Below are 22,984 nucleotides of genomic sequence, written 5' to 3'. Positions count from 1 at the left end.
TATTATAGCTTTGTAGTATAGCTTAAAGTCAGGTAGTGTTATGCCTCCAGCTTTATTTTTTTTGCTCAGCATTGCTTTGGCTATTCGTGGTCTTTTATTGTTCCATATAAATGTCTGAATAGTTTTTTCCATTTCTGAGAAAAATGTCTTTGGAATTTTGATGGGGATTGCATTGAATTTGTATATCACTTTGGGTAGTATGGACATTTTCACTATGTTGATTCTTCCAATCCAAGAGCATGGAATATCTTTCCATCTTCTTGTATCCTCTCTAATTTCTCTCAGCAGTGGTTTGTAGTTCTCATTATAGAGATTTTTCACCTCCTTGGTTAACTCAATTCCTAAGTATTTTATTTTTTTGGTGGCTATTGTAAATGGGCAGGCTTTCTTGATTTCTCGTTCTGCATGTTCACTATTGGAGAAAAGAAATGCTACTGATTTTTGTGTGCTGATTTTGTATCCTGCTACTGTGCTGAAATCATTTATCAATTCCAACAGTTTTTTTGTAGAGGTTTTAGGCTGTTCGATATATAGGATCATGTCATCTGCAAACAGGGACAGTTTGACTTCATCTTTTCCCATCTGAATGCCCTTTATTTCCTTCTCTTCTCTGATTGCTCTGGCTAGTACTTCCAACACTATGTTGAATAGGAGTGGTGAGAGTGGGCATCCTTGTCTAGTGCCTGTTCTTAAAGGAAAAGCTTTCAGCTTTTCCCCATTCAGGATGATATTGGCAGTGGGTTTGGCATATATGGCTTTAATTATGTTGAGATACTTTCCCTCTATACCTAACTTATAGAGGGTCTTTGTCATGAATGAGTGCTGAACTTTATCAAATGCTTTTTCAGCATCTATAGATATGATCATATGGTCCTTGTGTTTCAGTTTATTAATATGGTGTATCACATTTATTGATTTGCGTATGTTGAACCAACCTTGCATCCCTGGGATGAATCCCACTTGATCGTGATGAATAATTTTTCGTATGTGTTGCTGTATTCTGTTTGCTAGTATTTTAGTGAGGATTTTTGCATCTATATTCATCAAGGATATCGGCCTGTAGTTTTCTTTTTTGGTTATATCTTTACCTGGTTTTGGTATCAGGATGATGTTTGCTTCATAGAATGAGTTTGGGAGATTTGCGTCCATTTCAATCTTTTGGAATAGTTTGTAAAGAATCGGTGTCAATTCCTCTTTGAATGTTTGGTAAAATTCTGCTGTGAATCCATCTGGTCCTGGGCTTTTCTTTGTTGGGAGCCTTCTGATAACAGCTTCAATCTCCTTTATTGTTATTGGTCTGTTCAAATTTTCTACATCTTCACGGTTCAGTTTTGGGAGCTTGTGTGTGTCCAGAAATTTATCCATTTCCTCCAGATTTTCAAATTTGTTGGCGTATAGTTGTTTATAGTAGTCTCGAATGATTCCTTGTATTTCAGATGAATCAGTTGTAATATCGCCTTTTTCATTTCTAATTTTTGTTATTTGAGTCTTCTCTCTTCTTTTTTTTGTTAGCCATGCTAATGGTTTGTCAATTTTATTTATCTTTTCAAAAAAACCAACTTTTTGATTCGTTGATCTTTTGAATTGTTTTTTGGTTTTCAATTTCATTCAGTTCTGCTCTGATCTTAATGATTTCTTTCCGTCTGCTAACTTTAGGATTGGATTGTTCTTGTTTTTCTAGTTCTTTAAGGTGAAGTGTTAGGTTGTTCACTTGCCATCTTTCCATTCTTCTGAAGTGAGCATTTAATGCAATAAATTTTCCCCTCAATACTGCTTTTGCAGTATCCCACAGGTTTTGGTATGATGTATCATTGTTTTCATTAGTTTCAATAAACTTTTTGATTTCCTGCTTGATTTCTTCTTGGACCCATATGTCATTAAGTAGAATGCTGTTTAATTTCCATGTGTTTGTATAGTTTCCAGAGTTTTGTTTGTTATTAATTTCTAGTTTTAATCCATTGTGGTCTGAGAAGATACATGGGATAATTCCAATTTTTTTGAATTTATTGAGACTTGATTTGTGACCTAATATGTGATCTATCCTGGAGAATGATCCATGTGCTGATGAGAAGAATGAATATTCTGAGGTTGTTGGGTGGAATGTTCTGTAGATATCTGCCAATTCCAATTGGTCTAGAGTCTTGTTTAGATCTTGTGTTTCTCTACTGATTCTTTGCCTAGATGATCTGTCTAATATTGACAGTGGAGTGTTCAGGTCCCCTGCTATTATGGTATTAGTGTCTATTTCCTTCTTTAGGTCTAATAGAGTTTGTTTTATAAATCTGGCTGCTCCAACATTGGGTGCGTACATATTTATGATTGTTATGTCTTCTTGATGGATCAGTCCTTTTATCATTAAGTAGTGTCCCTCATTGTCTCTTTTTATGGTTTTTAGTTTAAAGTCTATTTTGTCAGATATAAGAATAGCCACTCCAGCTCGTTTTTCTTTTCTGTTTGCATGGTAAATCTTTTTCCATCCTTTCACTCTTAGTCTGTGTGAATCTTTATGGGTGAGGTGGGTCTCTTGTAGGCAGCATATAGTTGGGTCCTGCTTTTTGATCCAGTCAGCCAGTCTGTGTCTTTTAATTGGGGAATTTAAGCCTTTAACATTAAGAGTTGTTATTGAAAGGTGTTGATTTATTCCTAGCATTTTATTGGTTGTTTGGTTGTCTTAGGTGTCTTTTGTTCCTTGCTTTCTGATTTACTGTTTGGTTTCTTTGTTTGTTGGTTCCTTAGGTTGTAGATAGTGTTTTTGTTAGCTTGTTTTCTCTTCATGAATGCCATTTTTATTATACTAGCGGGTTTAGATTTTTCTTAGGTTTTTATGGCAGTGGTAGTTATTTTTCAGGAACCAAACCCAGTACTCCCTTGAGGATTTCTTGTAAGGGTGGTCTTGTGGTAGTGAACTCCCGCAGTTTTTGTTTGTCTGAGAAATATACTATTTGCCCCTCATTTCGGAAGGATAGCCTTGCAGGGTAGAGTATTCTTGGCTGGCAATCTTTGTCTTTTAGTATTTTGAAAATATCATCCCATTCCTTTCTAGCTTTTAGGGTTTGTGATGAGAAGTCTGATGTTAACCTGATTGGGGCTCCCTTATAGGTGATTTGACGCTTCTCTCTTGCAGCTTTTAAGATTCTCTCTTTGTCTCTGAGTTTTGCCAATTTGACTATGACATGTCTTGGAGAAGGCCTTTTTGGGTTGAATACATTTGGAGATCGTTGAGCTTCCTGGATCTGAAGATCTGTGATTTTTCCTATACCTGGGAAGTTTTCTGCCACTATTTTGTTGAATATGTTTTCAATGGAATCTCCATTTTCCTCCCCTTCTGGAATACCCATGACTCGGATATTTGAGCGCTTGAGGTTGTCTGATATCTCTCTCAGATTTTCTTCCATGTCTTTGATTCTTTTTTCTTTCTTTTTGTCTGCTTGTGTTATTTCAAACAGCCCATCTTCAAGTTCAGAGGTTCTCTCTTCAACTTCGACAAGCCTGCTGGTTAAACTCTCCGTTGTGTTTTTTATTTCGCTGAATAACTTCTTCAGTTCAGCAAGTTCTGCTACATTTTTTTTCAGGACATTGATTTCCTTGTATATTTCCTCTTTCAGATCCTGTATACTTTTCCTCATTTCATCATGATGTCTAGCTGAGTTTTCTTGTATCTCATTCAGTTTCCTTAGAATTATCACTCGAAATTCCTTGTCAGTTATTTCAAGGGTTTCTTGTTCTATAGGATCTAGAGTATGAGATTTATTAACTTTTGGTGGTGTACTTTCTTGATTTTTTGTATTTCTGGTGTCTTTTTTTTGGTGTTTATTCATTGTGGCAGGGGGTTTCACAGTCCACCGGTTTGAGACTAATGACTAACTAGGATGTTGCTGTGGTTGCCAATTTGGTATGGCTCCCGCCGTGACTGCTCAGTTGGCCTCTAGTGTCTTGTGTGTGTGGTTGCCTCAGGTCTTGGGCTTCTCCGGGGATCCACCTTTCTGGTCAGCTTGTACTCTGCTGGGCTGGTGGATCACGTACCACAGGGTGTGTGATCTCTGTTGAGCTTTCACTTCCTGTACAGGACTTCTCCCCGTTCCGTGTGCTCTGGCCCAGGCTGTTAGATCGTGCAGTGGCGACCCCACCGGGTGTGTGGTTTCTGTCGAGTCTCCGCCTCCCTGGCCGCACGTCTCCCCCCTCTGTGCACACTGTGCTGGGCTGGGGAGTGTCTTCTGCACCCCTCGTCTATCAGCTGGGCCTTCAAGACCCTGCTCAGCACCGCCTCGCCCAGGAAGTCTACCAGGTTTCTGCTAGGCACAGACGACTGGTCTCTCTGGGTGCCTTTGTAGCACTGTGTAGATCTTTCTCGGGTCTTGTTCACCTTTGTATCCCCCGGTATAAACCGAGTCTAGTGCCCGCCTGCAGCCTGCTCTCCGGCAGGTTCAAGCGGACCTGGGAACTCTCCTACCACACTATTCCCAACCAGAAATTCGTTAGGCTTTTTTCCAAACTGGTGGTCGCAGAGATGTTATCTGCCTCCCAGTAACAGGAAGTTTACCGGGGCCGGAGTCCAGGGTGTGGTGGAGTGACAGTCGGCCCGCCCGTACTTCCTAGCTCTCCCAACACTGGTCGGGATGCCCCACACCCCCAGCCCCGCCAGAGAACCGCGGAGGGAGTGGGAGAGGAGTCCGGCCCGCAGGGTCCGGAAAGCCCCGCGCCAGGCCAAGCAAATGGGCTCAGTGATGGCCGAGCAGGGCGGAGCTGCCCGCACCTGGGAAAATGGAGGCAGCACCGGGGCAGTGAGTGGCCTGGTGGTGCAGGCAGGAGCCGCATGAGCATCCACCCCCCGAACAGAGCTGTGCCAGGGATCACTCACAGTGCTGTGCCAGGTCGGGCGCTCGCTCTGTCTCTGGTTTGTTGCCTTCCGTGTTCTCGGCGCTGCCGCCTCAGGCTGTTCAGTCGCGGCGCCGCTCGGGCGCTGGGGGGAGTTTCAAGATGGCGGCGGCTGCGGCGGCTGGCGCGGAGTAGCTGAGGTGGAAAAGGTGGCCACTGGGCCTCAGGCAGCCGGGAAACTTGTGGACCTTCCTCTGGCCATATCTTAAGGGAGGACTGCTGCTGCTGGCCGGTCGTGGGGGCTCAACGCCACTTTGCCCCCGGCAGGAGAGGCTGCCTTATTTACAGGCAACAGCTTTGAAGTGTGGAGCAGGAAAAGAACTGATTCTTAGCTGCAAAAGCGAGTCTTGAAAGAGGGAACACGGCGCCAGGGCTGCTGTGGATGCAGCCAGGATCCCGGAGGCTGGGGCCGCACTGAAGGCGGCCAGCTGCCCTATTCAGGATTCGAGGTTTCAGGCCGGCATTAAGGAACTAACTTTCTAAACTGGTTCCTTCACTTCACACTGGCCTCTAGGAGTTGGAGATAGAAACAATGGAACTTCTGCCATGTCCTAGTTCCAAAACAAACAAACAAACAAACAAACAAACAAACAAACAAACAAACAAAAGTTCCTGGAGTAGATGACAATCCATATTTTAGTGAGTCTTCCACTATACCAGGTATGCAAAGAACTAAAGAGAATGAACATAGAGGGAAGCCCCCTCTGCCTGGAAGCAGACAAGGGAGTAACACCAAAAACACCACTCCCATGCAAGTGGCCCACCACAGTGACTGCTGCTGAAAAAGCAGCTTGATGCCACAGCACTAGCCATAGCCACCATGCAGGCAGCCCACTGGACACAGACTGTATTGACACAAGGAGAATCACCAGAAGAGACTGGAAAAAGAAGAGGATGTCTCTCTCCTCAAAGCCCACTCCAGAGTAATAGAAGAAGCAACTGATCTACCAGATGACCGGGCAACAGCATAGAGATACTGGAAATATGAAAACCCAAGAAAATATAACACCACCCAAAGATTACAGTAATTCTTAAATACCAGACGTTATAGAGCAGGAAACATTTGAAATTAAACAACTGAAAAGGATTTCCGAGCAACAATTTTCAGGCAACTCACTGAGATACAAGAAGATTCAGACAACATAATGAAATGAGAAAAAAAAAAATATTTAGGATATAAGGGAGGAAATTTGCAAAGAGATTTATACCTTAAAAAAGAATGTAGCAGAACTCATGGAACTGAAAGATTAGCTCCACAAAATAAAAAACACAAACAATACATTAAGCAGCAGGCTAGAACAAGCAGAAGAAATAATTTTGATCTTGAAGATAGTCTTTTTGAGATAACCCAGATGAACCAAAAAGAAAATAATAATAATAAGGAAAAAATAACTTTAAAAAATGAAGAAAATCTAAGAGAGCTAGTAAACTACCTTAAGTGCACAGACATTCAAATCTTGGGTGTTCCAGAGGGGGAGGAGAAAAAGAATGGCATGGAAAACATATTCAATGAAATAATAATGCAAAACCTTCCAGGTATAGAGAAAAACATGGACCTTCAGATCCAGGAGGCTTAAAAATCCCCTAACAGATTCAACCCAAGAAGATCCTCTCCGAGTCATATAATAGTCAAACTGGCAAAGCTCAAGGACAAAGTGAGAATCTTAAAAGCAGCAACAGAAAAGAGTTTTATCACCTATAAGGGAGCCCCTATCAGACTAACAGCAGACTTTTCAACAGAAACTCTATAGGCCAGAAGAACATTGGATGATATATTCAAAATATTGAAAGAAAGAAAGCTGCCAGCCAAGAATACTATACCCAGTAAGGTTATCCTCTTGAAATGAAGGGAAAACAGTATATTTCCCAGCCAAATAAAAACTGTGGGAGTTCACAACCACATGACTAGCCCTGCTAAAAATCCTCAAGGAAGTCCTGCATCAGGAATCTGAAAAACAATAGTCACTACCATGAATACACAAGAAAGAACAAAACCAACTGGCAGAACAAAAATCCAGACGAGAATGAGAAAGAAGCTAAATCTTACCACCATGAAAAAACATAATGTCAATGTAATAATGCCCCTGCTTTATATCTGACTTCAGTCATTTTCGTCTTTTTTTTTTCTTGGTCAGTCTAGAGAAAGGTATGCAAATTTCTTTGATCTTTTTAAAGAAACAACTTCTGGTTTTGTTGAATTTCTCTATTGTTTATTCATTCATATATTTCTGTTGTAATCTTTCTCATTTCCTACTTATATTTGTTTTTGGTTTAGTTTGATCCTCTTTTTCAATTTTCTTAAGGTAGAAGTTTACATTAGTGATTTGAGATTTTTCTTATTTTTAGTATAGGCGTTTAGAAGTATAAATTTTCCTGTAAGCACTGTATAAGCCCTGCGTCCTGTAAATTTTGATAGGTTGCACTTTGATTTTTATCTCAGGGTACTCTCTAATTTCCCTGTGATTTTTCCTTTCACCCATTGTTTGTTTAGGAGAGTGTTGCTTAATTTCTACACATTTGTGAATTAGGGCAAAAAAATAATAATAATGGACATGCTAACTATCTTGATTTGATCATCACATATTATACACAAATACTAATAGTCAACTCTGTATCCTACGAATATGTATAAACAACTGTTTCAATAAAAAAAATAAAAAAATGAAGAAAATGCACTTAGATAAATTGCTCTGAATGTCAGTATCAGGGGAGGCTCAGGAAATAGGCTTCATAAAAGTAAAAAGAAAATCCTGAGAGTCAGAAAAGGGTGGAGAAATAGCGGGAGAAGAACAGAGGAACTGTTAAAGACATGAGTATTATTTATTTACTTATTTTTGTTCCATGTTGATGAAATCGAAATGTTTCCTGTGGTTCCAAACTTTCCATGTAATCTGCTACATAGCATGCTACATTCTGTATTTGTTTATTTTGTTTTGTTGGAAAATAAGAAGGAAGGGCCACAGTTCTATTGCTGAAGTAGCATTACATGGAACAGGAGATATTGCTGCAGTTCCAGATATCATACAAAAATTAAATTCACATTATAGTCATAAGTTTTTATGTAGATGTGGCCAAAAGCCAAACAAACAAATAAAGAGTATAACATCCTCAAGCACTCTGTATTTACCAACAGTCTCTGGAGAGATTAGGAAATTATGAAGATAAGGAACTTCCACCATGAATGAAGAATGATTTGAAATATTTTGAACCTCATAGGAATACTCATTGGAAATCTTGAAAATATATTGCTAATTTAGTAAATAATTTTTCTTGTAGTCTGGTATATTCAAAATATGTAACATGTTGTATTAGGTCCAAAATATGTGGGACTTCGAAGAAGCTTGTATGGGATTTATCTTTATACTAAACACAATAGGAAGCCCTTGAAGAATGGTAAGCAGAGGATGTAATGTGATTGGATTTGGCTTTTTCACAGATTACAGAATAGAACACTGATGGCAAGGACAGTCAGAGTGGATTTTAGGAGCTCATCAGTGATATTTTATCAGGCGTGATAGAGAAATAATAGGGGCTTAGAGGACAATGATGAAACTGTTAAACTTCAATTACAGATAAGTGTGTGCACATGTATGTGCATGTGTGTGTGTTAAAGTTGTAAAGTATAGTAGGTAAAAAGCATTGATAAAAGAATCAACAGGTATTAAGTAAAAAATGTCATAGAAATACAACTTTAAAAGTAACAACGAGACTTCTGGTTTTTGCTCTGATAAATAAAGAGCTTGGAAGTCATCACTTTTGTTCCTGTAGTTAAAAAAAAAAAACAAAAAAACTGAACAAACTAAAATTCAATAATTTTTCTTGGAACCATCAGAGAACTAAGGTTGGAGGCAAAATATAACCACAAAATCTGGAGACAGGCAAATCCAAATAGCATGGTGCAGAAGTGACTGGAGCTATAGACTGGTAAGCACACTTAAATGGTAATCAAGACAAGTTTCTGGAGGCTGAGGGTGGACTAGTGTGAGAGTGGTTAATTCCTGGGACCATATTTTCTGGAGGCCCTCCAAACTTCCATGAGCTTATCACCAACAATCCCACTGCATTTTCATGGTGAGAACCTAAGAAATATGCCCTTGTGGCTCTGACTTAGGAATAGGAAAAGTAATCATGGTGAATGCATCCAGCATCATCTCTATAACACAGGTGTACCATCCAGGGGGAAAGACCGTCCCAGCCTTATCACTGCTGGAGGAAGAGAATTACTCCTACTCCAGTCCCTTCTAAACCTCTTGTCTCATCTAATGGGGAGGAAAACACATACATAGTCAACGGGATATGGAGCAACAGGAACTCTCATACACTGCTTGCCAATGTGCAAAATGATAGACACTTTGGAAAGCAGTTTGGCAGTTTCTTATAAATCTAAATCATACTCTGGCAATCCCATTCCTATATATTTTCTGAAGTGATTTGAAAAATTATGTCCACAGGGAACCTGTATGTAAATTTTTATAGAAGTTGTATTCGTAATCATCAAAAACTGGAAGCAACCAAGATGTTTTTCAATAGAAAAATGTATGAAATAACTGTCGTGCCTTCATTCAGTAGAATGCTATTCAGAGATAAACAGAAGTGAACCATCAATCTACACAAAAACTTGCATGAATCTTAAATAAATATTGCTAAGTGAGATAAGACAGTCAGTAAAGCTAGATCCTGGATGATACTATTTGTGCAACATTTTGGAAAGGGCAAAACTAGAGACAGATAATGGATCAGTGGTCGTTAAGGTGTTGGGGAACGAGAAGGATTGAATAGATAAAGCACAAATTTTGGCAGAGGGGGCACTGAGGACCTATTACGTATGACATACAGATGACAATGTAAAATGCAAAATGCATTTTTTTTTATGTTGGATGCATTTTTTACATGATGAATGGTGGATATGTAACATAATACATTTTTCCAAACCCTTACAACCATACAGAACACAGAGTGAGCATTAAAGTCTACAAATTTTAAAAAGTCAATTAGGCTGCCAAGGGATCTCAGGATATTAAAAAGAAAAAAGATCCAAAATGTTTCTAAAATATGTGGAAAAAACCCTCACCAATGGGAGTGAGGAAAGGGGTGCTAACCTAAGTCACTTTGGAAATTGATGTAGACTATAAGACTGAATGAAAAAGGAATTGTACATAAGCACCATACTCTAATTGATAAAGTTGTTTCTCATGGGGGTAGTGGTTAACAATTCTAAAGCCACTATATGTGTATACTGTCCTTGATCAACTAAGTAAATGGATGGAAAATGGTGGGAGATAAATTTTTAATTACTGGAGTGGGAGGATACAGAAAAGTACGAAGCTAGAATGACCCAGGTAGTGATGAATTACAGTTACAGACATCAGAATGAACTCACATTTGGTTAAATATAGATACAGATGGTTACATATTTTAATTATTTATAAACACTTGGATATACACAGTTTAGAAAATACATGTTGCCTTGATCTCTCAGATGAGAGGGTCTATGACACTCCAGCAGGAAAGAGCATAGCTCGTGCTCATATCCTGATTCCTAATATAATTCTCCAATACGACAACCAGAAATCTTAGAAGAAATTGCTATTTCTAGGACTGGGGAAATATACAAGATGGGCTTGACATATCTTGTAGTCCAAAAAGTATGTAAGCTCTAAACAAGCAAACAAACAACAAATGAAATAACACTTCAGTGATAGGCATATGTCAAAGTGATACAGGATCCAACTGAAGGAGTTCTCAATGGCCAAAGCCAGAACGATTTGAGCAAAAATAAACACATTTTTACTGGATTATAACCCAGTGTGCAACATAGATACTCATGAGTTCATAATGATGTAAAAAAAAAATAACTGAAATTAGATTGAGAAAGAATAGACTATCTCCCATTCAGAAAAGTTCCAAATAATTTATTCTCCACACTCAAGAGGGTTGATCATAATGTACCACCTGAGTATGGGCTATACATTCACTTCCTCTAAAGAGTTGAATATAGAAAAGGAGGGATAAGAATAATGTCACAGTGAAGAATCCTGAGAAACACTACCTCAGCTAGGTGACGAAGTTTAATATAAACAGTGATAAGTCATGTTCAGAGTATCTTCCCTTTATATGATGTACCATAGCAATGTAAGATGTTAATAATTGGTGAAAGTAGGTAAGAAATATATTGGAATTCTCTCTCCTATCTTTGTAATTTTTTCTGTAAATATAAAACTGTTCTAAAAATATTATTGAGATAATAATGATGATTGAAGATTTATAATAATGATGATTGAAGATTTAATACCTAAATGTTACTTCCCTTTATTCTATTGGCAACAAAATACTTAATTCTGCTACATGAAACACAAGAGTGTATTAGACCTCATCCTGGCCTCATTTCAAACCCTAGATGCCATACCAGGATGCTTAACTCCCTCTTCCTGTTGATTTTTTTCTTTTTTTACAAATCTCTCTGCCTTGTAAAACTTATGAATCAACTGCCCAATCTTCCTTGTCTTTTTTACACCTTGAGAGCTACTCTCTATAAGGAAAAAAAAAAAAATAACAGAACCAAGCTCATAAGAAACATTATGACCTCTGTGTATAATTTGGGACCCAAGAAACTTTGTCAATCTTTCATCGTTAATTAGCACCTTCTATGTTTTTCATCAGTGAATATTTTAAATTTTTCAACATCCTCAGATTTTTTTCTCCAGCATTCAACATTTTAGTATGGAATTTTATGGGAGATATCTCATCCTTCTGTATTTTCTTTATATCCTTCATGATTTTAGGTACCTCTAAGGATGTAGTGTGCCTCCTCCTTACAGCATTGTTTCTGTGCATGCATTTGCTTCCTTTCTTTCTCATTTTCTTAGAAATGTGGTTCAACAAAATCCCTTTGGTTTCCATGTAGTCAATTCTTTTTTTCTGTTAACGAATTCCTCAGTGTACAAACATCTTTGGAAGATGCTTATCAAATGAAGCCAACCAAGCAAGTGATAGCAATTGTTGACACACATTTTGTCCCCATATCCTCATCTCATTTATTGCTTGTCTTACTGCATTTTACTTTTTTTGATAATCCATTGACAATGTTGTCACTTTTGACATCATCAAAATTCTAAGGTCAGTAATAGTGTATTTTTTGTTTTAATTGATGCATCTGAGACTTATGACATTAGTTCTATTCCCTAGTTTAAATTATTTTTCCTCTTTCGCATTTGACATAATTTATTAGTTTACTTCTATTTAATGAGTGTCTGTGTCTATATTACTCTAGGCAATGGAGCTTAAAGTACAGTTTAGTGAGTGATTCAGATAATAAATCATTTATATATATATATATATTTTTTTTTTCAGGTAATGGTAATGGTAATGGTTATAGTGAGGAAAAAATACGATAGAATAATAGAAAGTGACTGACCAGTATTCTAGCAAAAATAGTCAGAAAGTAATTTTCTCAGAGGTAAATTTGAGCAAAGATCGATTCATTCAAACAAATGTGCTAAAGATATTTGGGTCATAAGCACAGCAAGTGCAAACTACTGAAGCAAGAACAAACTCAGAGTAACCCAGTAATAATAAGAATACCAGAGTTGTCAGGGTCAATGAGCTAGAGAACCAAGCAAAGGGTAGTGGGAGAAGAGATCAGAGAGATCGAAAAGGACCAGATGATTGATGGAATCCCACTTAGCAGGAACATGAAAATTGATTGTTTTCTAAATGTGATGGGGGTGAAGTGATGTGATATAAAATTAAAAAAAATTTTTTTTTTAATCAAAATTGATTATACACATTTTCGGGGTTCAACATTGAGATATGTTGATCAAATCAATATTACTAGCATATATATTGTTACAAAATGTAATTATTCTTAATGCCCCTTGTCCAATCTCTCCCCTTACCCCATCCCCACCCCTCTCCCCCTTCTAGTTACCCTAGATTTCTTCTCTCCTTCTGAAAGAATAATGGTTACTCTGTTGATTTGTTGCCTAGATGATCTGTCCAATGCTGAGAGGTGTGATCAAGTCCCCAAATATTATCATAGACCAGATGCTTCTTCTGTCACTCTGAAATGGGCTTTGTGGAGAGAGACATCCTCTTCTTTTCTTTATCTCTGCTGGTGACTCTACTTGTGTCAATGCACTCCAGTGGCTGGTGGACCATCTCCATGGTGGTTGTGGTGTCTTGCTGTTTTTGCAGCATCCATGGGTATTGTGGTGGCTGTGGTGGGCCACCCACATGGAAGAGATGTTTTTGGCATGCTCCTTAGTGCTGGCAGTATGTCTAGTTGTGGAGAGTGTCTGATCCTCAGGTCTCCAGGCAGGCCCAGAGGCCCTGGTGCAGTTGCCTGGTTGTGGGAGAGGGGGGTCTGGTCCTTGGCTCCATGCCCCATGCCCCCAGGCAGGGCTGCAAGGTGCTGTCATGGTGTTCCTGGTTGTGGGAGTGGGGTCTGGTCCTCAGCTACTAGCCCCAGGCCCCCAGGTAGGCCCCGAGGCATTGGTGGTGTTCCTGGATGAGCGAGTGGGGTCCGGTCTCCGGCGTCAAGCCTCAGGTTCCTGGGTGGGTTCTGAGGCTCTGGCGGTGTGAGTGGTTGTGTGTTGGGGTCCTGCCCCTGGCTCCATGCCTCATGTCTGCCAGTGGGCCCCAAGGCATTGGTGGTGTGCCTGGGCCAGAACTACTTTTTTGTCCTTTGCTTACTTCTAACATGGGGGAACTTCCTGCGGAAACCAGTACTTAAGCTGTGTTTGAGCAAAATTTCTGCTTTTCTGCTATTTCCCTAGGAAGGCATTTTGTGCAGCTCAGGGCTTAATGGTTGACCTTATAGGTACTTCCAGCTCTCCAGAGACTCAGTACACCTGGGTTGTGTAGACACTCTGATGTGGGCCTGAGTGTTTTCATGAGACAGCACCCCATGCAATTCTGCATTCCTGACCAGTCTCTTCTGAGTGGTCCTATGCTGATTGGGAGGCGGATGAGCTCTTCTTGCTGTGTCCCAGTGTTCTCCAGATGGACCTGTCTCCCCCACTGCCTGTTCTCCAAATGTGATGACTTACCAGCCTCTGAATAGCTCCCCTTTTTCAGCTGTTCTGGCTCCTCACTCCTGCATGGGTCCATGGGAACCCTATTAGTGGTCTTGCTGTCCTGGGGGCCACCAAAGTTCTCTTCTCCCCTTCCACCTCCAAGTAACTCCATCTAAAGGGCACAGTGGTGGCTTCTGCCAGCTCCTGCTCCATGTGCTCCAGCATTAAAGTGGCCGCAGCCCGTAAAACTGAGAGCAGTTTTTCTTTCTCTCACTGTGGCTTCTCCCACCCTCATGTACTCCGTAGGTCTCTCCTCCTCTTCCCCTGAGCTCCAGTGGTCCCAGCTAGGCTGATGTTACATTTTTTTGTTTATAGTTGTAAATTAGTTGATCTGCAGGAGAGTGATGCTGGGGACCATTTATTCCACAATTTTGACCAGAACTCTCCTAAAAATTTTTTTTAAAGATCATCCTGGCAATATTCAAAATTGACCAGAGTGAAATGAAAGCAGAGACAAACAGATGAGTTTGGAGGCTGATGCAGTACCTTACCTGGGAGACGATGGTAACCATGGTGGAAAGATAGATATTTCAAGGTTTATAATTAAATATTTTTTATGAAAACCATTTTAATGATTAATCAATAATAAATTTTTAGAGACTTAACAGACAAAAACATATTAAAATATATAACACTTGACCACTGTAGATACAGAATTAAGGGATAAAACTTATTTATATATTATATCATCAGGCATATAAATTATTTTAATTCAGTAATTTTATTAAACGAACAAAACAAATTCTACATCCAAAATGTAAGCTAACAAAGTGCCCTAAAAGAGACAACTGTCCTGATGTTATGTTGTTGATATATTTTATTTTTGTTCTTAGTACTGTTTATAATAAAATGACAATTACTAAAGTATCTTTGGATGAAAATATTTGAAACATTACATGAAATTATTCATTGTCTATAAGAAATTTTTCTGTGGGAATTTTTCTGTAAGGAATTTTTTTTAAAAAATTCCACTTTGTCTTTTAAGCTAAGTGTTTATTTGGTATTTTATTTTACACATTAGAATAAAATGAGTTCATTGTTAGTTTAATGTCTGAATAAATTTCCTTTCTTTACAATATTTGAAGTACTTTATAAATTACAATTTTAGAAAATACATGATAGTTTAATAATTTTTGTATAATTAAAATAATTTAGCAATTCTCCAATGGTATATTCTGTGATAAATTTATAAATATGGTTTGATATTATTTGTAAAATTGAAAGACCTAAAACCTCAAGACTATTCTCAGATTTTACTAGGAAAAAAAGCAAACCAGCAAATAACAAACCAAAATAATTCTCATATTTTACCAAAAAAAAAAAAAAAAAAAAAAAACCAAACTAGCAAAAAACAAATTTAAAAAAATTTTATATCTTATAAAAACAAACAAGCAAAAATTGGTATACTATGAAAAACTCTAAGCATTCGACATATACATCTTACCTGCAAAATACATTCACCTCCAAAATACCATATCATGAACACTGATATTTGGTAATTTTATCATGTGGCGACCACAGTAAACTTTTAAAAAGAGAGAATTTGCTTTAATCTATGTATTCTTCACAGAGAACATCTAATAAAATCCCATGTTCTGATGTTCATATTTAACAAAGGAGAAATTGGTAGGCTATAAAAAAGACATTTAATGTCCAATTAATTTTGGTCTCCTATTAATGGCAAAACCAAAGTTTCCTGGCAGGGTCTGCATCTGCTGCCAGGACAATGAAAGTCCAGGAAGGCACTGTTTTGAGTTTTCATTTTAATGTCCTCCAGCACAATTTATGTGAAGTTATCTTCGTTTCCCTTTCTAATGGCTATTTCCTAATTTCCTTATGCTCTTTTATTCTTTCCATTTTTTTTATTTCCTGCATATTCTGTTTTATTACTTTCAGTATCATCTATCTAAAATATAAACATTATCTCCCAAGTCTCTAAAGAATTTCTTCAACACTTTTAATACTTTCACTAGCTTTGTTACCTATATTCCCACCTTATATAATCTACCTTAATATTGATTTACTTCTAGAATTTAAATTTTAACATTGAAGTTTTCCAAGAAAAGTTTTATCTAATAATATGTATTACTAGGTTCTTGACATGACATATGTCATACGGTAATGATATTTTGTGTAATAAGTGTCATGAACATTTCAGGAGTTTCTATTATATAAAAAAAATGTAACGAACACATTGCTATATCCTGGAATTTGATGATTCACCTGACCAACAAGTAAAATCATTAATACTGCAGGTGAATTTAAAGTAAATATTTGACGATGAAACATACTGGACTTCCAGTTTTCAGTTCTGTTTATAAGGAGTTTGGAAGTAATCACTCCATCCTAATGAGCAAAAACTGAACCAACTAAAAAATCAACAACTGTTCCTGAATCTGTGCCTTGGGTTGAACATCTCCCTGAAACTTAGTCCCCACTGTGACAGTGTAAAGAGGGTGGAAAGTACTGTTATAGTCATTGAAAGTTGGGGCCTTGAATAGGTGATTAGATTGTAGGACCATGCCAAGGTGAATGGAATAATAATGGTGGTCAGGGGTGTGGTCCTGAGGGCTTTAAAAGAAGAGCACATGAGAAGCTCTCTGTCTCTGTTGTGCCATTTTCTACCTTGTGAGAGCCCTGGGTCACTGTTACCACCACCAAGATTCTCATCAGATGTGTTCCTTGGACTTTGGACTCCCCAGCCCCTGAAACTGTGAGCAATAAAATTTATATTGTTATAAATCACTAAGTTCCAAGGATTTTGTTAGAAGCAACAGAAACAGACTAATAATCTGTAAGGGAAGTGAGAATCAGTGCAAACATTTGCCCCCAAAGAATGGAGAAACATATAGGCAATTGACTATTCAGTTACAAGAAGTCAGAGCAGATTCACAAGCAGAAACCACCAGGAAAACCAGTGACAGGGTAGGAAAACTTGAACTGTAATTGACAAATTGCTGGAGACACAATGTGAACAAGTCTGAGAATTAAAAACTCCAAGGGTACCCCATCATGGGTTTGTGTGTGTGTGTGCACTTTTCTGAATTTTGCCTCTGGCAACTCCACTGGGAAGTAAATATTTCTCACAGTTAATACTGGAGAAAACTCTTCTGCTTCTTTGGGCAGGAATAGGGGGAAAAAACCATTTTGAAATATGTCATTCTGTTCTTCTTAGCAAGGCTTGCCCTTGGGGAAAACTAGTTAATCAGAGCCCAAATTACCTGGGGAAAAGGAAACACCCAACTTTAGCCAGCTCTAACCACTCTGTTCCACTAAAGGGGAGGAGGGGGACTAAGAAGCATTTATGAAGTTCACAGTCCAGAGGCGCAGGCTCACTCAAACTTTTTGACCCAATCATACACCTTACCACCATTCTACTAATGGCCTACTTACAACAGTTCATTTTACATGGTTCAGCATATCTGACTATCAAGAAAAAATTGCAAGGCATACTAAAAGGCAAAAAAACACAACTTAATGAGACAATGAAAGCACAAAAACCAGACACAGCAGTGATGCTGAAATTATCAGAGCAGAAATTTAAAACATTTGTGATTAAAATGCTAAAATTCCAATGGACAAAGTAGATACCATGCAAGAACAGATGAGCAATGTAAGTAGAGAGATGGAAATCCTAAAAAAAAAACTGAAAAAAAAGTGCTAGAGATCAAAAACACCATAAAAGAAATGAAGAATGCCTTCAATGAGCTTATTAGTAGACTAGACATGGATAAGAAAAGAATCTCTGAGCTTGAGGATATCTCAATAAAAAGCTTTAAAATTGAAAAGCAGAAAGAACAAAGACAGAAAAACACGTGCAAGGCTGGTTCAATATTCAAAAAATCAGTAATGAAATCCATTATGCCATTAGGCTAACTAAGAAAAATCACATGATCATATCAACAGATGCAAAAAAAAATTGATAAAAACCAACACCTATTTATGATAAAATCTCAGGAATTAGGAATAAAGGGAAATTTCTTCAACTTGACAAAGAATATCTGCAAAAAACCTACAGCTAAAATTATACTTAACACTCAAACACTCAAAACTTTCCTATTATAATCATGAACGAGGCAAGCATTTCCCCTCTAACCATACTTTCAAAATCATATTAGAAGTCCTAGCTAATGCAATAAGACAAGAAAAGTGGGAAAAATATATGCAAATCAGGATGAAAAAATTAAAACTGCCTTATTCTCAGATGATATGATTATCTGTGTAGAAAATCCAAAAGATTTGACTAAAAAATAAATAAATAAATAAAAATCTTCTGGATCTAAGAAGTGACTGTATTAAGATTCCAGAATACAAGGTTAATATACAAAAGTCAATTACTTTCTTATATAATGGCAACAAATAGGTGGAATTTGAAATTGAAAACAAAATACCATTTGCATTAGCATCTTCAAATCATAAAATACTTAGATATATATCTAATAAAATATGTACATGATCTGTTTGAGGAAAACTACAAAAGTTTGATGGATAAAGTCAAACAAAAAAATAGAAAAATAATAAATAGAAAGATATTCTATGTTTATTTCAAGATGTCAGTTCTGCCCAACATCATCTATAGTTTCAATATGATGCCTATCAAACTTCCAGCAAATTATTTTGTGTATAATAACAAATTCTAAAGTTTATATTGAGAGGCAAAAGATTCAAAATAGCTATCACAATATTTAAGAAGAGCAAAATTGGAGAACTGACACTATGCAATCTCAAAAGTTAGTATAAAGCTATTGTAATCATTACAATGTAGTATGGGTGCAAGGATAGACAATTAGATCAATGGAACAGAATTGAGAGCCCAGAAATAGACAGAAATAAAAATAGTCAACTGATCTTTGGCAAATGAGCAAAAACAATGCAATAGAGCAAAGATAGTCTTTTCAACAAATGGTGCTATAACAACTGAACATCTACGTGCAAAAAAAATAATAAATCTAGACACACATTTTACACTCTTCACAAAAATTAACTGAAAAATGGACCACAGACCTAAATGTAAAGTGCAAAGCTGTAAAAGTCCTAGAAGGTAACAGAGGAGAAAATCCACATGACATTGGGTATGGTATGAGGATTATCTTTTAGATATAACACAAGAGCCACAATTCATGACAAATAATTAATAAGATGAATTTCATTAAAATTAAAAACTTCTGCTGTGCCAAAAAATAAAAATAAAAATAAATAGGAGAATAAGAAGTAAACCACAAATGGGAGAAAATATTTGCAAAAGGCACATTTGACAAAAGAATCTTATCCAGAATAAACAAAGAACATCTAAAACTTAACAATAAGAAGAACAGCAACTCATTTAAAAAATGGGCCAAAGACCTTAACCAACCCCTCACCAAAGATATACAGATGACAAATAAGCACATTAAAAGATGGTCCACATCAATGTCATGAAGCTATAAATTAAAGCATCAATTAGAAACCTTTACACATATATTAAAATGGCCAACATTCAAAACAGTGACAATACCAAATGTGGAGGAAGATGTGGAATGACGGGAATTCTCATTTATTGCTGATGGGAATGCAAAATGGTACAGCCACTTGGAAAATGGTTTGGCAGTTTCATATAAAACTATACATACCCTTACCATATGATCCAGGAATTATGTTCCTCAGAATTTATCCAAAGGAAGTGAAAACTTATGTCCACACAAAGCCTGTACATGAATGTTTTTAGCAGGTTTATTCATAATTGCCAAAACTTGGAAGCAACCAAATATCCTTCAGTAGGTGAATGGATTTAAAAAAACCCAAAAAATCGGGGTATATACGCACAATGTAGTAGTCTTATTCAGTACGAAAAAAAAAAAAAAAAAAAAAAAAAGAGCTAGCAAGCCTTGAAAAGACATGGAGGAAACTTAAGTGCATATTAGTAAGTAAAAGAAGCCAGTCTGAAAAGTCTACATACTGTATTTTTCCAACTTTATGACATTCCAGAAAAGGCAAAACTGCGGAGACAGAGACAGCAAAGTTAGTTGTTGCCAGAGGTTGTGGAGTGAGGGATAAATAAGCAGAGCACAGAGGATTCTTAAGGCAGTGAAAATACTCTGCATAATTCTATAATGGTGAATACATGTTATTATATATTTGTCCAAACCTGTAAAATGTAAAACACCAAGAGTGAACTCTAATGTAAACTATAGACTTTGGGTGATAATAATATGTCAATGTAGGTTCATCAATTGTGACAAATGTACCAGTCTGGTGACGGTGTTGATGATGGGAGAGGTTGTGTGGGGTTAGGTGCTATATTGGAAATTTCTGTATCTTCCTCTCAGTTTTGCTGTGAACATGAAAATAAACATATATATGCCTTTATTTTATTTTATATCTTATTAAAATTTATATTCATTGATATTTTATTAAAATGTATATTCAGTGATAATTATTTCCTTAAAAAGAACCTCATTCTTACAGACTGTCCCAGTTTGGTAAATTGCACCATTCTCTATCATTTACTAATTCAAAATTTCTATGTCATTCAAAATAACTGTCTCACTTTCTCTCAATCATCATATCTAAACCATCAATATTATTGTCGTTGCAACATTTATTACACTGTCTACTTTTCTTTATCTTGTATGTTACCACACCTATTCAATTAATCATCTCTCACCAAAATGTTTGCAAAACTCTTCCAATTGATCTCCTGTTTTATAATGTCGCTGAAAAACAATGCATTCTCCAAATATCAGAAAGAGTGATCTCTCCTAATCAAATTGTACATTTTAAGAAGGTGCTTAACTACCTTCTTAAAATGTTCTCTTAAATGTCATCACATGGAGATGCTTTCCACCCAATATAAAATGTTTCCTACTTTTATTTTATAATACATTTATTTATGTACTCATCAAAAACACGTTTATTAAAATATATTTTTCCATAAAAGTTAAAAAACATGAGTCTCCAACAACTATAAAAATGGACATATGTTAAAAATTTTATCATACTTCATTAATCAATGAAAGAACCAGAAGGAAGTTAAAACCAGTTCAAAAGAGAATCTGAAGAACTGACACATTTATAGCTCAGTAGTATAGAAACAAACATGGGAATGGAGGCAAAAGTGGTTTTCCACAGGGTGAGAGAAAAACAAGAATTATTATTTTTTCTTGCATCTCCAGTAATTAACTGCAATTAACAGAGTTGCAAAATAGCTAAAACACAGTGAACAGGGCTAGTGTCAATTAACCTAGAAGTATGTGCTGTACTCCTATGTATGTAGACAATGAATTGGTTTCATTGCAAGACAAATTTCTCTACATACCAAAATAATGTCTTGCAAATTTCTGGCACATGCAAAATCTCATGACTTTTTGAGAAAGTACTTTTCTTATGAGATGTCTAAATTTACTCTATTTTGCAAATATTGGAAAGTATTTTTTGGCTATTCATAGTCATGAGTCTACATATGAATAATGTTTTCCATTTGAGCTCTTGTAAAAAAATGTTTTGTAAATTTATGTTAAACCAACTGTGAACTACATCAGGTAATTTAGAAATTGAAATAAACTTTAAGAGTAATCTAGTATAATTGTTATTTTTGTAGATAAAGGGAATTTAATCAGAAAAGTGTTATCTTAGAACTGGTTATACAGATGTTATATATACGTCCACACCGAATGAGTCTTGTAAAACGAAGAACCAAATGATTATTTAATTATTAAATGACAGTTCAACTTTTGATGAGCTATAAATACTTATTAAGTAGCTGTTAAGCATTTATGTAATTCATTTATTTTATATAGTAATAAAACACTTTTCTAAGTGTCATGGATGTGAACTGCTGAATTAACCAATCATGGAAATTTATAATTTCTGAATTTATGTGAGGTAGTAAAATTCCATATTGCTTTTGCTCACTGAGGTTTTATTTTTCAGATTAATTCAGTTGCAACTTAAATCATGCTAATTATTATACATTTAACAAATCTATAATAAACTCATGCCATGGACTATTCTGGATAGACATGTAGGTGATAAAAAGAAGAAAAAGACAAACACGGAAAAAAATGACAGATTCAAAGATACGTAAACATGGCCTTTTTCTTCTAATTAGCCTTCCAAAAGTGAGAGTAATTATAAAAGTTAGAATTGGAATGTCTATTAGGTGTTAAGTCCTTATTATTTCCAATCTAATTCTTTAATTTGAAGTTGAAATGATTTGCCCAAAGACACATGAGCTTTTGGGTCCGCTGCCGGCTGACCCGAACAGCCCTAGCCTCGTTGCTTTCGGTGGGCGAGCAAACGGCCCAGGATTCCTCTTTCCCTCCTGTCCCCTTTGGAAGGAGACTGGGGAGGAGTGCTGTGAAGAGAGGTGAGCACACCCGCCGGCCCCCCAAAAACAGCCCTGTTAAAGGACACTCAGACGCGGCGGGGGGTTCTGTCAAGCAGTTCCATTTATTATCACACAAGCGCTTGCTTTTATAGGCAGATAGGGAGGGGAGGTTTTAACATAATCCAATCAGTTTAAAGGTCAAGGGCATGCATCCTGTCTCAATGCCTAGCTATTGCAACCACGCAGTGTTCGCCAGCGCAGAAGCACGTATTTGGCCAATAAGGGCTAAGGCAAGGTTCCCGCAGACACCCCCACCCTACTTCCTCCTGGCGCTGTCTTAGGCTGCCACATTAATACTCCCTTGTGGGCCTATAATGGCGCAGCTTGTAATGTCACTTAAGGTGGCATTAGTTTTTAAAGCCTGACAATGGGCTGACTGTGACAGAGCAGAAATATAAACTATATCTCTCTGGCTTATATCTTTTCTGGACTTTCCTTCCAATTTAATATACTAAGAAATATTTACAGTGTTTGAACTTAGTCTTGGAAGATGGATTAAATTTTAATGGATTTCAATAAAACAGTGAAGGTAAAATTTAGGTCACAATACTGTTGTGCATTTATTATAACTAGATATAAGATTTCTTGCCACTTTCTTGATCTTCTTAATATTTAGAAAAAAAAGTACAGGAAATTGTTAATGTCATTTCTGTTCAGAAGGTAGTACATA

The sequence above is a fragment of the Cynocephalus volans genome, chromosome 5 (genome assembly GCF_027409185.1).
Source record: "Cynocephalus volans isolate mCynVol1 chromosome 5, mCynVol1.pri, whole genome shotgun sequence".
Classification (NCBI taxonomy): domain Eukaryota; kingdom Metazoa; phylum Chordata; class Mammalia; order Dermoptera; family Cynocephalidae; genus Cynocephalus; species Cynocephalus volans.
The sequence above is the reverse complement of the archived record's forward strand: the minus strand, read 5'-3'. Positions refer to the sequence as shown.